The sequence below is a fragment of the Drosophila ananassae genome, chromosome XL (assembly GCF_017639315.1).
Source record: "Drosophila ananassae strain 14024-0371.13 chromosome XL, ASM1763931v2, whole genome shotgun sequence".
In the NCBI taxonomy this organism is placed as follows: Eukaryota; Metazoa; Arthropoda; class Insecta; order Diptera; family Drosophilidae; genus Drosophila; species Drosophila ananassae.
This window is the reverse complement of record NC_057931.1, coordinates 19,082,426-19,100,608: the sequence shown is the minus strand read 5'-3', so window position 1 is coordinate 19,100,608 and position 18,183 is coordinate 19,082,426. Positions and strand designations below refer to the sequence as shown.

The 18,183-nt window shown below is 35.4% G+C and overlaps 1 pseudogene; it reads left to right on the top strand.

The window, feature by feature from the left end:
* The first annotated feature begins 10,779 nt into the window (after positions 1–10,779).
* Positions 10,780–11,595, top strand: LOC6504320 (annotated as a pseudogene).
* The last annotated feature ends 6,588 nt before the right edge of the window (positions 11,596–18,183 follow it).

The window sequence follows — 18,183 nt, the reverse complement described above, 5'->3', positions numbered from 1 at the left end:
CAGAATCTTTCTGGCGGTTATTTTTGCTCCAAACAAGGGGCGACATTAAATGGGAAAACGTAAATGCAACTTCTTCGTTAAGTATTGCCGTAACTCGTTCAAAAATATTAGCCCCTATTTCATTATTTGTATTTAAATTAATTACATTCAGCTTTAAAATGGCCTCAACTGCCCCCAACGCTCAAGTACAATCCACAGAAATACAAAGTCATTTGTTAGTAGGGCGATCTTCGTAATCCAAGGATGAGTTCTTCAGTCGCCCGTCTACTCGAAGCAATCCAAACTAAGGCAAAAAGGGGGATAAGGAATCCATGCATGAATCCATACGCCACAGAGAGACGTCTCCACGAGATCTCCAGAAGTAAGCGCTAGCTTAGGAAATCCTGCATGTTGGATGTGATTGAAGCTCTTGAAAACCTGAGGCAAGCTTTCATCACAAGAAAGGTGTTCGCAACACAGCTTTTTTTTTTTCCGTTGCTTTTATATTTTGAATCTATTCTTTGGGAGACTAACAAGAGGTGTATTAAATCTTATATTTTTAACTTAACTAACAGTCATGTTGACTGATACAGAGTTAGACGGCCCTGAAAATCGATTGCTGGGATGGAAGGTCGTTGCGTCGCAGGCGGGATCCGCTAGAAACCCGAGTCAATCCCAAAGCGAGGCGATTTGGGTGCGAAGACAGTTTTTCTTTGTAGGACTCTTTTTGCTTCTGAATTTAGTCTTTCACTGCGTTGTTTTTGTCGCGAACATACCAAGGTGCCCCAGTGATAGTTCTCAAGATTTTTGATTGTGCGCGCTGTATGATGTCTATGTTGCTGCTGCTCGCGTTCCCCCACAGCTGGGAGCCATACGTCCAGATTGGCTTTAGGACTGAATTGTAGAGTGGTAGCTTGTAGTGCAGGCACAGTGGCGACAGTGAGTTTATGATCCGGCGGAAGCTGCTGGCTTTCAGTTTTAGGTGCACCTTCTTGCATTCGATGTGCTTACGCCATGTTAGTCGTCTATCAAGGTGGACGATAAGGTACGTTACTTCGTTAGATTGAGGGATCTGCATACCGTTTAGTGAAAGTGGAGGGCATGTTTGTCTATTAAGAGTAAAAGTTACATGTTTACACTTTTGTTCGTTTATTTTAATGCGCCAGTCGGACAGCCACCTTTCCACTACTGATAGATGATTAGCAAATTGGTTTGTTGCTTGCGTTGAACATCTGGAGCGACTAAGGATAGCGGTATCGTCGGCAAATATTGACGTTATTATTACAAGGAGTGCGCTTCCTTGTGGGACTCCAGGTTCGATGATGTAGTCGCCCGAAGTAGCTGCGTTGCATCTCACGGAAAATACCCTATTGTAGAGGTATGATTTCAGTAGTGTAGTATGCATGGGTCATTATAGGAAGCATCCACTGTAGCAATACAATATTGTGCTACAGTTTTGTTATATAAACATAATGCCCCGGGCAAATAGCCAGTTATATACATATGCCTCAAAGCCTCACTCTTGGGCATTGGTCAGCAAATTCCCATTAGTTGACAACGCATACAAATGAGCCATGCATACTTATACCCTTACGCTCGGGCCGCTACCAGCCTTATAGACGAGCATAGAAATATATATACTAAAATAGTTGAGTCAAATAAATGTGCCGTCGAAAGACTAAGGACAACGCTAAGATCTGTTTTTGAATAAAATAAAAACCAATTTTTAAAATGTTTTGTTATTTATTATTTATTAAAATTGTACGCGACGAAAGAAAGGTTTCGTGTGTGTCAATTGGATTTTAGCTTAAGACTATTTTTGGCTATTGTCTATTGTTTACATTAAAATGAGTGTGCAGTTGGTCGCTTGATTCATTCGATGAGAGAGCTTATAGATTATTTGGTTTGTATAAGCGAAGACGCTTAAGGCGCGATCGCCGATGAATATCGGTCATTTGTTTACATTAAATTCTCTGCACAGCAAAAATGATGCGCAGCACTTGTTATTTGTTTACTTGATTTTAATGGATGAGTGTGAGAATGAATGTGTCACTCCTCCCCCCTTAAAAAGGCAGCCTATACTTGGGCTGGCATTGATGGATACAGTGTGGGTAATGGGTTTTCTCCAAGTTCATTTTCTTGAAGTTGTGGCTGATTTCTTTCAGTTTCTTTTATTAATTTTATATACAAAAATATAAATGGATTAAAGTTTATGTACTTAAGAATAAAAATCATTGCGACCAAAGCCAGAATAGCCGGTATAATAATTGTATAAAGAGTTATATTGTTTTGGGAAATCATTTTTATAATGTCATTGTGTTTTAAGATTTTGATTTTAGTTATGTTGAGCGGTGGATACAAAGGTGTTAGGTCAATTTCTGGGTGTAAATAATTTTCGCTTAAAATAATATTTTCGATTTTTACTTTACATTGTGTTATTCTTATAATTTTATTTCCCTTTATTTGTATGTTGCTGTTTGAGTTTGGGTCAGATTCCATGTTATTATTACATTTGGTTCAATATACTTAATTATTTCTTTTGTAAGGGCTGGTACAAAATTAAATGTTGGGTTTCTTCGTTTTATTATATTTGCAATACATTCACTATTTACTTCTTTGTTGTCTTGATTGTAAATTTTATTATAATTTTCAAAGTAAGAATCACTGCCTGAGTACTCCAATTGGTAACCATTTCTATCGGGATATGGGATTATTTTAATGGTGTTAATTAGTTCATGATTAATAGGAATATGTGAGATTATTAGTATTTCATTATTCTTATAGTTAATCCAAGTGGATGTTTTGGTTAATAATATGTTTTTGCTGTTAACGTTTTGGAGCTTGTCGTAATTAAGTAGTTTTGGGTTGAATAGTCCCAGTCGTGAGAGCTGCATTCCCATTTCAAGGTCCTCAATGTACTCAATGAACTGCATTAGTTCATAAACCAAGGTGTCAATGCTATTTCTATTGTTTTTATACTTTTTGATTCTCTGCAATCCGTCATTAACAAACTGCATTACTACAAACTACATTTTTACATTTTTCGCCTCCGAATTCAGTTTCTCTTCGAATTTTATTCTGTCATTGTCGTCGAGTGTGCCGAAAAGGAATTTAAAAGCTGATCCTACGAAATTGAAAAGACCGCGTTTTTGTCAACGTTCTTTGTGTAGAGTGATCCCGCTTAGTTCTTTAATCAGTTTGTTTTACAAAAATTTGATCCGGGGTGTGTCTGTACTGTTTTGTATTTTGTTTCCAAAATATGTGGTTATAGTGTTTATTTCTGTGAGGTTGACTGTTAGGCAATGATGTTCGAATGCTGATGGTCTTTGAATTGGTTTACTTGAGAAAAGAAGATATCCATGGTTTGTATCAATGCCGCCTATCTGAATTTGTTGGGCATGGCTCATGGTAAGCAACAGGGACAGTATCATCACTGTGCGCCAGATACCTGTGGAATGGGGACCTCATTAATTTTCTTTCGTTTTTTAAACTGCGTTTTATAATAGTTAGTAGCTCTGTTTCGATTAGTGATTTTGTAATGGTCCGGGTCGGTTTGTTCGACATTTTTGTTTTCTTTAAATGGGTTTTCTAATTTTCCCTTCTGAAGGGGACCCTTTCTGAATTTGGTGTCTATGTCGTATTCCTGACATCATTTAATTTGTTTATGTTTTGTTCTTTAATTTTTGGTGCGTCCAGGGTTGGTTGTCCGGCATAAAGAAATATGTGAGCGGGTGTCTGTCCAGTGGTGTCATGCCTGGTTTTATGATTGTAAATATAAAGAATATTTTCCATTTTGCCCAGTTTGATTTCATCGTTTTTGGAGGAATTGATTATGGGAATTTCTTCATTTATTGTTTTATGTAATCTCTCAACATCCGCCACGCCCGTCTTAGCTGTGTTTAATTGTAATTCAACACCCTCACTCTCGAGCCATTGCTTAAGAGCTAGGCTGGAAAATGCACCGTCCCTATCTGCCTAACAGTGTAGGTTTTCCGAGTTGGTTAAAGATACGCAAATCTTTTGTTTTTATTTGTTCTAGAGTGGCGAACTTCGAGTAAATGTCAATGCAACTAAGGTAATGCTTACCCTCGGATGAATAGATGTCTATTACAAATTTATCGCGGCAATGCCCAGGGCTAGGTGTGACTTTAAAAGGCATTTTTGTGTTTCTGTGTTCTGTCTTGGCTAGGTTACACACACGGCACTCATTTATAATGTTTTGAATTAGTAGTTGACTATTTGGGAAATAATGATTTTCTTTGAATAATTAAGTCATTTTTTGGATACCTGGATGCAACAGTTTTTCATGGGCTTGAAGTATGATTTCTTTAAACTCAGCATATGAGCTCACGTTGTTCAATAAAATGAGGCTACGAGTCACTTTAGTATAAGAGGGGTTAATAATTTCCCTATAGGCTGTCTGGATGATCTCGAAATCGGCATCGCTCACGATGTACATGGCAATGCTTTTGGAAATGAAGTGGTCAAGTAAGAATTGTTTGGCGTTCTCAACAGTCATGTTGTTATAGTGAATTGTGGTTATTGAATTTCCGAAAACGGTTGTCTGCTTTACACTATTCTGATCTGATTTAATGAATATTATCTGTTTTTTGAATACATTTATTGGTTTTTCTGTTAACTGGATAAGATCATTATTGTCTTCTACTGCACTACGTTGGGTAGCTTCACTGAAATGATTCTCCTCAACCTTGATTCTGGACAGTGCGTCAGCAATTGTGTTCTGTTTCCCTTTTATGTACTCAATATGAAAGTCAAACTCAGTCAATGTAATTCTTCATCTCTGCAGTTTGGCATTTGCCTCCTTTAAATTATGTAACCATCTGAGAGGCTGATGATCACTAGCTATTTGGAAATGTCTTCCCAACAAGTAGTGACGGAATGTTTTTGTGGCCCAAACTATGGCAAGTAATTCTTTTTCGATGGTACTGTAGTTTAATTCATGGTCATTCAATGTTCTGCTTATGAAAGATATGGGGTGATTGTTTTGAGAAAGGACGGCTCCAAGAGCCAGGTTACTAGCGTCTGTAGTCAATACAAATTTCTTTTCAAAATTGGGCAATTGTAGAATTGGTTCGCTTGTTATTAGGGTTTTAAGTTTCTCGAATGCTTCCACATATTCGTGGTTGTTTATGTCTATTTTTGCTCCTTTCTTTAAGTAGCGGGTCATGGGTTTTGCTATGTCAGCGTAGCTTGGGATAAACTTTCGGTAATAACCGGTCATTCCGAGGAATGCTCTGATTTCTTTTACTTTTGTTGGGATTGGGTATGATGCTATGGCTTCTACTTTAAGAGGGTTTGGTTTTATTCCATAGGGTGTTACGATGTGTCCTAGAAAGGTTGCTTCCTTTTTCAGGAATTCGCATTTATCTAGGTGCAACTTTAGATTTGATTCGGACAGTTTTTCAAAAACCAATTGCAATGAGTTTAAGTGTTCGTCGAGAGATGTGGAAAAAATAATGATGTCATCCAAATAAACCAAACAGTGTTTGTTAATTAATGGTCGGAGTATGTTATTCATGCACCTCTGGAATGTGGCGGGTGCATTTCTTAAGCCAAATGGCATGCGAACGTATTCATAATGCCCGCTTTTAGTTGAAAAATCAGTTTTCTGTATGGATTCTGAATCCATCACTGTGGACGGAAGTCCACGAGGTGACGACCTGCATGCCTAGGCGTGCGCGAGGAAACTCTATATATAGCCGAAGAATTAAAAATTTTCTGTAGGCAACCGATCTAAACGAATTATATACCAATCGAAAGGTATTGTTTCAATTAGATAATTTTTGTCGAAACATATTCCAAAAGTTATTTGGTTTGGGAGAAATTATGGTGAAAGTAAAAAAATTTTGTATCACTAAAGTGGGGCTGGTGGACACATTTTAGTCCCCACATAGAATATTTTTATATATTTGCATTCTAGAGCTAAATACGCGTCGACCTCAATCGACCCGTTCCGACATTTCATTCAGAAGTTATTTGAAAAATTCGATTTTTTCTTCTTCTTCAAAATGAAGCCAGTTGTCGGTTTGTCTGTTTGCACTATTTTTTTCTTAAAAATCCTGAAAAAAATTGGAAAATGTTTGTTACTATCATATGAGCAACTATTGTTCTACAACTTTTTGAAATACCTTAAGCTTACGTCAAAAAATTTAAAAAACTTTGTTAATGAAAAAATTCATAACTTTATAATTAAGAAAGATATTAAAAAGAGCTTTACATCGTTGAAATGGTTTTTTAAATATCAATTTCACTTTCTTTGAGACCAAACGTCTATATAGTACACAAAAAAAATACACTGAAAATAAACTTTTTTTTTAAGAAAAAAAATTATTTTTCAAAATTTGGTCGACTGATCCTTTTTATATTGCACGTGTAGATAGCTTTTGAGATGACGCAACTTTTGATATATCGCTCATATCTGGCAAAATCCGTTAACTCAAGATATAGTCCTGTAAGTGCAGCTACCCATTTTGTGCAGCCTCCTGTGAAGCTTGCATTTACTTATACATGTGTGTGTATTTGATTGGCAACTTTGCTTTTTGGAGTCTGCATATATTTGGTCAATACCCTAAAAAATATGGAGTATATCTTTTCAGATTTTAGTTTATTTATTTAAAAATAAAATCCAAATAAAAAAAGGGCTTAAAAAGTAAAACGTAAACATTGAACTCAACTTGGATTCGAACCCAGGCCCTCCGTGTTAGGAACCACGACTTTCTCCACTCGGCCAACCTCGAACTTTGTTGCTTGATGGCAACTTTTGATGTAATTCTGCTTTGTGTTTCAGTGTCTCATGTCTTAATGAGAAGACTCACAAGATTGGTACTTCAACCGACCCGGTCCGACATTTCTTTCAAAAGTTATTCAAGAAATTCGATTTTTACAGTTTTTTCAAAATGAAGCCCGTGTGTCTGTATTTTTTTCTTGGCAATCCTGAATAAAATTGGAGATTTTTGTTATTGTCATATGAGCAATTATTGTTCTACAACTTTTTGAAAAAGCTGTAAAAATCTAATCCCAAAGAAAAACAAGAAAGGAAAGCTAACTTCGGGCGAAGCCGAAGTTGATATACCCTTGCAGTTGAGCCATTTCCGATCGTTCAGTTATATGGCGGCTATTGGGTATAGTTGGCCGATCCCTATGAAATTTGGCCAATAAGATTATTTTGCCCAAAATGGAATCTGTACCAAGTCCCATCTTTCTAACTTTAAAAACACTAAAGTTATGCCAATTCCGATCGTTCTATGACAGCTATTGGATATAGTCGGCCCATCCTTATGAAATTTTGTACATAAGATATTTTCAAATATTTCAAAAATAAAATCCAAATAAAAAAGGGCTTAAAAAGTAAAACATAAACATTGACTCAACTATGATTAGAACTCAGGCCCTCCCGTGATAGAAACCACAACGCTCCCCATTCGGCTAATCTCGAACTTTGTTGCTTGATGGCAAATTTTGATGTAATTCTGCTTTGTGTTTCAGTGTCTCATGTCTTAATGAGAAGAATGCAAAATTTTATGAGTAGAAATTTGACCCCACTGAGCATATAATGCATATAAATAAAACTCAGCTTTACTTAAATTACAGCCACCACCGTTTTGGGCCAAATCATGGATTAAAAGCTAAAAAAAAAACCAGGCAAACCAACTCCGCCAATACTTTTCTAATATTTAAAATTTTATATCGCACACCCAAAATAAATTGTTACATTCAACAATTGGTTTAACTAGAAAAACTGGAAAAACGTAATTTCCAGTTTTTTTTTAAATTTTTTATCGTTGCGCATTTATTTTAGATATAATACATGTTTATTATATGATTGATCGGATATGCCATAACTTTGTTTTTTTTTTATAAGTTAGAAGGATGGGACTTAGTACAGATTGCATTTTGGGAAATCTTATCCGATTTGCAAAATTTTACTAGGATAATTGGCTTAACTTTGTTGTTTTTGAAGCTAGAATTATGGGACTGTCTACGGTTTCCGTTTTGGGCAATCTAATCCTATGTTTATAAGAATCGGCCAACTATATCCTATACCTGCCATATAACTGAACGATCGGAAATGGCACAACCTTTCTATTTTTAAAGATGCTTGGGGCTGTTTCCAATATTTTTATTAGAAATTTTGTTGATGGTGAAATTCTCACCACGTATAACTTCAGAGCCACTGAAGCTATGGAAAAATTCTTTACGTCTTTGGAAAGGTTTTTATAATTCCACCTTCTTGAATGTCAAAATCTATAGAGTTAAAAATAAAGAGTTTTGATGTTTATCCCTTTAATTAAAGTATTGCTAACTGTGTGAATCGCCTGTCCAGAGGTTACTTCCATATATATATATTCTATATATTATGCGTTCTGTTTTAAATAATTGAAGATCAACATATACAAAAAAAAAACTGATATCATATAAAAAAAACCTCTTGACGAGGTAAAGTACCGGTGACGAACCTGCATGCAAAACCCAAAATATCTGATATCAATTTTAGTGACGGAAATATGCTATATAGGTGTACAAAATTGCATATAAAAAATATTCTTGTTCGGCACGTGCAAGAAAAAAAAAAAAAAATCAGTCACGTGCCGAACAAGAATATTTTTTATATTCAATATCTTTAATTTTGTTTAATAAATGTTTTAATTTAGAGGTTTCCTCCGGATTATGGTGATCCAGACGGAATGGTGAAAAGTCTATTTTTTTATCTGATTTGGGGATTGATTTCTCATATGAATCTTGTGTGTAGAAAAATTGACCTTTGTTTGAATCTGTGTCTATCAATGGGTAGGTTTTATCGAAAAGTGTAATAGTATGAGTTTTATAATTTATTATACCTTGTGCTTTATTGAGCAGTTTTCTGCCAATTAGCACATCGTAGTCGTCAGAAAAGTCGTGTAAGTAAAATTGTTCAGGTGTCCTAAATATGTTGTTGCTTGGCAGAGTTATTGAATCTTTTAATCTCATCGGGCCATATTGTGTATTGGTAGAGAAAAAAAATTCTTTCACATCATGTTGATTGTGGATCCTGTGTCAATCAAACATTTGAGAGCGTGGCCCTTGTAGGTAATTATTAAGTATTGGTATCTCCCGGGGCTGGTGACTGAAAATTTTCGTCAAAATTGATTTCGCCTTGATCTTGATTGAGTGGTGCCTGACACTGTTCTTCATAAGTCTGGTCCTGGTACTGAGTTTAGTCGTAGTATTCTTGTTCGTATGATTGTTGATAATTTTGTTCGTATTCTTGTGCTTCTTGTAATCTGAGTTCGTCAATGGACATTTTGGTTTGTTCGCTGTCCGATGGTCTTGGTCCTTTGGTTGTTTGTTGTAGTGGGAAGTTTGGGTTAGATGGCATACGTGGTTGTTGTGTTTGAGGGGTTAGGTTAAAATTGGATTTGGGAAATGGAATTCTGTTAAAAATTGGTTGGCCGGTACTGGTCGGCCAGTCTTCTATGGTTGGCAGACCCAATGTTCTAGTCACATGACCCTCTATGTTCCGCTCAATGGCTCCAAGCAGGATGCGTTGTTGTCGCACATCATTGGTATGGTAGAGGGACAGTATGTAGTCCACTCTGCTGATGAAGGTAAAAAGTGTTTCTGGCTCTCCCCTAAATGGAGGGACATCCTTAAGTTGTCCACGGGCCTCAGCAAGGTTGCTCTCGTTTAATGTATTCTCTGGTTGTGAAATTTTTTGTTGTTGTTGTTGTTGTTTTTCTCTCTTTTTTTTTTTTTTTTGTTTGATTGTCACTTAATTCAATGTTTTTACCTTGCCTTTGGACTTACAGGTTTTTGTGGTTTTGAATTTTTGTTTTGCTTCCACTTGTTTGGGATGACCGAATTGGATTTATTTTCCCAGTTGAAGCGCGTATTTTTGCGAATTGCGGATTATAAAATGTAATTTATTTTCCACTCGCGGTTCTTTTTTTCGGATACTTCAAGTATCCTACCGACTGCGCCACTGAAATAGTGGAGTCAAATAAATGTCCCGTCGAAAGACTAAGGACAACGCTAAGATCCGTTTTTAATAAAATAAAAACCAATTTTTAAAATGTTTTGTTATTTATTATTTATTAAAATTGTACGCGACGAAAGAAAGGTTTCGTGTGTGTCAATTGGATTTTAGCTTAAGACTATTTTTGGCTATTGTCTATTGTTTACATTAAAATGAGTGTGCAGTTGGTCGCTTGATTCATTCGATGAGAGAGCTTATAGATTATTTGGTTTGTATAAGCGAAGACGCTTAAGGCGCGATCGCCGATGAATATCGGTCATTTGTTTACATTAAATTCTCTGCACAGCAAAAATGATGCGCAGCTCTTGTTATTTGTTTACTTGACTTTAATGGATGGGTGTGAGAATGAATGTGCCACCAAAATATTGATGCTGCAGTAATTGGATATTAGTAGATGGGTGTGAGAGTGAATATGTCACTATATATATATGAATATAGCCGCGACTGATCGCTGCCGAGCTTTTATAGGCAGCGCAGCCCCGAGCAACAGAATATCAAATCACTCTGGATTTGACTTTTAAAGAATAAAGTTTACATGGCAAAAACCCAAAAACACAATAAAGATTATATGTTGAACTAAAGTTACATGGCAACCGTGAAGGTTCAAAGAACCTGAGGATAATAAACTAACAACAACAACAAGTAGCAAGCAAATAATCAACATCCTAATGCAGCCACCAACACCACTCGGCAATGCCAGCAACAGCAGCAACAGCAGCAAGCACAATAGAAGTCAAGAAAACCTGCCCTGAGCAGATGTGCAATAATATGATGTTCCAGCAACCGTCAAGTTGAAGCACATATCCCGTACCAAGATGAAGGTATGCATCCTCGGCGATCAGCAGCATTGCGGTGAGGCCAAGGCCAATAACGTCGAGTCCATGAACGCCGAGCCTCTAAAGAAGGTGAACAAGAACAAAAAGAAGCTGGTGAAGAAACTGGCCAAGTCCTATGACGCTTTCCTGGCCTCCGAGCCAGCTCATCAAGCAGATTCCCCGTCTGCTCGGCCCCGAGGAAGTCAAGTCCACTATCAAGTTCCAGATGAAGAAGGTCCTGTGCCAGTATGCCGCTGGTACTGCCCCTAACTGCCCGGGACCAAAGGACATCAGCCGCAGACTCCTGGAGTGACCTGTGCAGCCAGCACCGGCCCAAGAGCAAAGAAAATTTTTTTTTTAATGCACTGCGTTGCATTATTAATGTACTGCGTTACATTATAGTTATAAACGACTTTATGTAAAATTGAGCGGAACCTTTTCTGCCCAATAAGAAGTGCAGCCCGTAAAGCTATACAGAATAATAGGTAGAAAAACTTGTAAAATTAGATGCAAAGTAATGCAATAAGTAAATATTCTAAAGAAAGAAGCAGCTATAATTATATTCCAAATACAATTATTTCAAAAATGGCAATAGTTGACGTTAAGTCGGTGGACTCCACTGCCAACGTTATTAATAAAGTAGAGCCAAACAATATTAACTTAGAATTAATACACACATTATTAATAATAATTGTTGTCATAATGTGTGCAAATTGTTTTTATTAAATTTATAAATTACATAACAAATGTTTGAAAAAAAAATATATGAGCCAAGAAAACGACTTGGACAAAATCTAAAAAAAAAAACAAAAAGAGAACAAAGCACACAAACAAATATATTAATAATGCTAAATAAATAAAAAAAAAAAAAAATATTCTTCATTCAAAATAAAGATGACCACCATAGAATTAGACACACCAAGTAGAGTTGGAAGACTTAGACTCTGATAGATTAGAAATAGAAGAAAGAGACCTAAACAATCTAACTATACCCGCAGTTCTCTTGCAATCTGAATTATCAGACCAAGACGAAGAGGATATAGATTCCAACAGCATAATAGACCAAAAACCAATTATAATGGCAGACGAAACAATTGCCCAACGGGCATAAATAAAAGATATTTCAAATGCCATCCCAGAGTTCAATGGCCAAAAACTAAATCTTCAAAGATTTATCACAGCCTTGAATTTGGTGAATTTAACAAAAGGCACATTTGAACATATAGCGGTTGAAGTAATCAAATCAAAAAATTTAGGATCAACCCTATATAAAGTCCAAAATGAAACCACTATAAATGGAATAATTAAAAAACTCAAAGATAGTATAATCGGAGAAACATCAGATGTCATCAAAGCAAAAATGTCAAAAACACTTCAAAAAGGTAAAACAGCTGAAAAGTTCACAACTGAAATCGAAAACTTGCGAAAGCTTCTTGAAGCATCGTATATCGATGAGGGGTTGCCAGCCGAACATGCTGATAAATTCAGCACAAAAGAGGCAATCAACACAATGACTAAAAATTGTGAACATGGACGCCTTAAAACAGTACTAGAAGCAGGCAACTTTTCAACAATGAACGAAGCCATCGCTAAGTACATACAATGTAGTACTGACATGACAGGCAATCCAAGTACAATCCTATATAACCGAAGAGGACAACCCTACCACAATAACAACTTCAGAGGAAATTACCGCGGAAGAGGTTACGGAAGAGGTTGCTATAACAATAATTACCACCAAAACAACGGTTAAAACTAAAATAATGGGTATAACCCAAACTATAGTAACCACACCAATAATTATAGAGGTTTTGGAAATTCTAGAGGTAACAACCGTGGTGGAAATAACGGCTACAATAACACTGGTGAAAATACCAATTCCCAAGTTCGAACTGTTGAATCCCAGCCGGAAAACTAAAGGCTTCCCCTAAGAAAAAGCCACAAAACTTACAACTGTATAAAATAAACCTATGCCTCAATATTTATGTAACCATTAAAAATTACGTTACAAAAACATCCCTAACTCTGTTAATAGATACAGGCTCAGACATTAGCATTTTAAAAACAAGAAAGGAAAGCTAACTTCGGGCGGAGCCGAAGTTGATATACCCTTGCAGTTCAGTCGCAGTCCGCTAGGTGGCGCCACGCATCTTATATTATTAGATATATAGAAGATCGTATATAGTCGGCCGATCCTTATGAAATTTGGCAAATCAGATTATTTTGTCCAAAATAGAATCTGTACCAAGTCCCATCTTTCTAACTTAAAAAACACCAAAGTTATGCCAATTCCGATCGTTGTATGACAGCTATAGGATATAGTCGGCCGATCCTTATGAAATTTTGTACACAAGATATTTTGGTCAAATATAACATGTGTGGAAAGTCCCAACCCTCTAACTTAAAAAACACCAAAGTTATGGCATTTCCGATCAATCAGTTATATGGCAGCTATAGGATATAGTCGACCGATCCCGGCCGTTCCGACTTATATACTGCCTGCAAAGGAAAGAAGGGTGTGTGCAAAGTTTCAACTCGATAGCTTTAAAACTGAGAGACTAGTTTGCGTAGAAACGGACAGACGGACAGACGGACAGACGGACAGACGGACATGCTCATATCGACTCAGGAGGTGATCCTGATCAAGAATATATATACTTTATAGGGTCGGAGATGTCTCCTTCACTGCGTTGCACACTTTTGACCAAAATTATAATACCCTCTGCAAGGGTATAATAAATTCAGATCAATATAATGAAGTAGATTCAACAAAAACCAGAACAATGTCTGGTATAGGAGAAGGTACTATTCAATCTCAAGGTTTAACTTTTGTAGAAATTCAAACAGGAAAATTCATAATTCCATTTAATTTTCATTTAGTAAACAATGACTTCCCAATACCATGTGATTGCATATTGGGAATGGATTTCATAAAGAGGTTCAATTGTCAACTAGATTTTCAAATAGATCAAGATTGGTTAATAGCAAGACCATCAGATTTCAATCAAGACATAAATATTCCGATTACGCATTCAAATAATAATAACTTATTTATCCCAGCACGATCCGAAGTCGTGAGACAAATTAATATAATAACCACCCACAAAGAAGTCCTTATCAAACATCAGTGTATAGATGAAGGCATCATTATAGCCAGCACTATAACTGATTCAAGCAACACATTTGTCCGAATATTAAATACGACCGATAAAAATAAAATTATAAACATTTCCAAAATAAAGTACGAACCATTGGAAAATTATCAAATTGTCCAAAGCATCGAAACTAAAACAAGAAAAGAAGATGTCCTTTCAAAAATAACGAAAAATTTTCCTACAATGTATAAAAGTACCCTCACCAACCTATGTACCGAATTTACAGATATATTCGGATTAGAAACCGAACCAATTTCAGCAAATAACTTCTATAAACAGAAGCTGAGATTAAAAGATTTTACACCAGTCTACATTAAAAACTATCGAACACCACATAGCCAAAAAGATGAAATAAACAAACAAGTAGAAAAGCTAATAAAAGATGATATAGTAGAACCATCAGTATCAGAATACAACAGCCCATTGCTGTTAGTACCCAAAAAGTTACTTCCTGGCTCAGAACAAAAACGTTGGTTTATTCGATTTAGATCAATTTTTCCAAAGGCTTGAAAAAATAGCCGGTATAAATAAGATTAGACAACTTAAAATGGCACCGAGTGAAAAAATCTTTGAACTCGTTTCAATAGATAAATTTAAAGATAAGGGCAATGAAATATTATTAAATTTAAGAGTAGCGCTACTCCAGCCGGTGACCATAATAGAAAATAAAAAAGAAAAGGAAGCTATTCTGTTTACATTACATGACGATCCTTCACAAGGCGGACACACAGGCATAACAAAAACGCTAGCAAAAGTAAAAAGACATTACTATTGGAAAAACATGACACATGACGTTGCAAACCACGTAAAGAAATGTCTGAAATGCCAAAAATCAAAAACCACAATCCATACAAAAACGCCTTTGACGATAACAGAAACCCCATTAAAAGCGTTTGATATAGTATTAGTGGACACGATCGGTCCATTACCTAAATCAGACGAAGGTAACGAATATGCAGTCACTCTAATATGCGATTTGACAAAATATCTCGTTACAATCCCTATACAAGACAAAAGTGCAAAAACAGTAGCGAAAGCCATATTCGAATCTTTTATTCTAAAGTACGGTCCAATGAAGACGTTCATTACGGACATGGGAACTGAATATAAGAATTCAATTATTAATGATTTATGCAAATATCTCAAAATTAATAATATAACATCAACTGCACATCATCACCAAACATTGGGGACAATAGAAAGAAGCCATAGAACATTTAACGAATACGTTAGATCATACGTTTTGTCAGATAAAACAGACTGGGATGTTTGGCTTATATACTTTACATATTGTTTCAATACAACACCCCCTGTTGTACATGGATACTGTCCATATGAACTAGTGTTTAGTAAAACCCCAACCTTAAACATTAAATTCAATAGCAGTGAATATATTACACCAATGTATGACGTAGAAAACTTTGCAAAAGAATCAAAATTCAGACTCGAAAACGCCTATAAAAGAGCGAGAATGATGATTGAACAAAATAAGCAAAAACAAAAAGAAACCTATGATAAAAGATCAAATGATTTAAAATTAGAAATAGGAGTTATATTGTTGTTTCATTTAAACCATGTAGTTTATTTTGTTTTGTAATCTTTATTGAGTTTTCTTAGTGTTTTGTTAACTTAGACTTTATTCTTTAAAAGTCAAATCCAGAGTGATTTGATATTCTCTTGCTCGCGGCTGCGCTGCCTACAAAAGCTCGGCAGCGATCAGTCGCGGCTATATTCATATATATATATATTTCTATGCTCGTACATAAGGCTGGTAGCGGCCCGAGCGTAAGGGTGTAAGTATGCATGGCTCATTTGTATGCGTTGTCAACTCATGGGAATTTGCTGACCAATGCACTTCCCAGGAGTGAGGCTTTAAGGCATATGTATATAGCTGGCTATTTGGCCGGGGCATTATGATTATATAACAACACTGTAGCACAATATTGTATTGCTACAGTGGATGCTTCTTATAATGACCCATGCATACTACATCTCCCTCCTTTTTTAAAATAACGTAATAAAATGGAGTTATTTTGAATTAACTTATTATCTATTGATTATATATATTTAGTGTAGAGTTTAAAGATTTTCTTAATGTTTTGATTAAGTTTTAGTAATATATTATTAATTTATATTTTATGATCAAAATCTAGAATTTTAGAAAAATGTAAACAAAAGGAAAAAAAAATATGTTTTAATTTTGTTTGCATTATTGTCATATGTAAAATTTCTCTGAAAAAATAGTTATCTTATTTATTTTGCTTATTATTGTATATTATATATATAAATTTTTTTTTTTTTTTTTTTTTGATTGATTGATTGGTGGCCACCATAGAATTATGCATAGAATTTCTATAATCTATCTTTATGAACTGTTTGATTTTTATTCTTTACGTTTGAGATTGTTATGTTATCTCGTTCTCCTATACTTTCTACCCTATAGGGTCCTGTATACTTAAAGTCTAATTTATGCCCTACTTCGTTTTTTAATAAAACTTTATCTCCTATTTCTAATTTTAAATCATTTGATCTTTTATCATAGGTTTCTTTTTGTTTTTGCTTATTTTGTTCAATCATCATTCTCGCTCTTTTATAGGCGTTTTCGAGTCTGAATTTTGATTCTTTTGCAAAGTTTTCTATGTCATACATTGGTGTAATGTATTCACTGCTATTGAATTTAATGTTTAAGGTCGGGGTTTTACCAAACACTAGTTCATATGGACAGTATCCATGTACAACAGGGGGTGTTGTATTGAAACAATATGTAAAGTATATAAGCCAAACATCCCAGTCTGTTTTATCTGACAAAACGTATGATCTAACGTATTCGTTAAATGTTCTATGGCTTCTTTCTATTGTCCCCAATGTTTGGTGATGATGTGCAGTTGATGTTATATTATTAATTTTGAGATATTTGCATAAATCATTAATAATTGAATTCTTATATTCAGTTCCCATGTCCGTAATGAACGTCTTCATTGGACCGTACTTTAGAATAAAAGATTCGAATATGGCTTTCGCTACTGTTTTTGCACTTTTGTCTTGTATAGGGATTGTAACGAGATATTTTGTCAAATCGCATATTAGAGTGACTGCATATTCGTTACCTTCGTCTGATTTAGGTAATGGACCGATCGTGTCCACTAATACTATATCAAACGCTTTTAATGGGGTTTCTGTTATCGTCAAAGGCGTTTTTGTATGGATTGTGGTTTTTGATTTTTGGCATTTCAGACATTTCTTTACGTGGTTTGCAACGTCATGTGTCATGTTTTTCCAATAGTAATGTCTTTTTACTTTTGCTAGCGTTTTTGTTATGCCTGTGTGTCCGCCTTGTGAAGGATCGTCATGTAATGTAAACAGAATAGCTTCCTTTTCTTTTTTATTTTCTATTATGGTCACCGGCTGGAGTAGCGCTACTCTTAAATTTAATAATATTTCATTGCCCTTTTCTTTAAATTTATCTATTGAAACGAGTTCAAAGATTTTTTCACTCGGTGCCATTTTAAGTTGTCTAATCTTATTTATACCGGCTATTTTTTCAAGCCTTTGGAAAAATTGATCTAAATCGAATATTCCATTGGTATATAGATCATCAACGTTTATTCTTGCATATATCTGTTTTCCCTTCTTGAGAGAGCACTTCGATATTGTTAGATGCAAGGTCACTACTTTTTTAACATCTTCGTTATGGATGACGTCAAATATTTTGGGCTTGGAAGCTGTCGGTTGCTTTTGCAAATCCGAACTAGATGTTGAAACTGCGCAGTTATTTTTCTGTTTACTTTGGGATCTAGTAGTGACTTTTAGTATTTGTCTATTCATTTCTTTTAGTTCATCGATGCTTATTCTTGATAAGGCATCTGCCACATAATTGTTTTTTCCCTTAAGGTATACTGCGGTAAATTGATATTCTTCCAAGTCTAACCTCATTCTTGTTAACTTGGAAGTTGGGTTTCTCATTGAAAATAGATATGTTAATGGTTTGTGGTCTGTTTTTATAGTGAAATATTTTCCATATATATATGGTCTAAAATAGTTAACTGCCCAATGTATAGCTGTCAATTCCTGTTCAGTTGTGGACTTATTACTTTCGCCTTTTGTAAATGTTCTTGAGGCGTATGCTACCGGAAGGTCTATCCCATCATATGATTGGGTTAGAACTGCACCGCATGCCTGTTTACTAGCATCTGTGGTTATA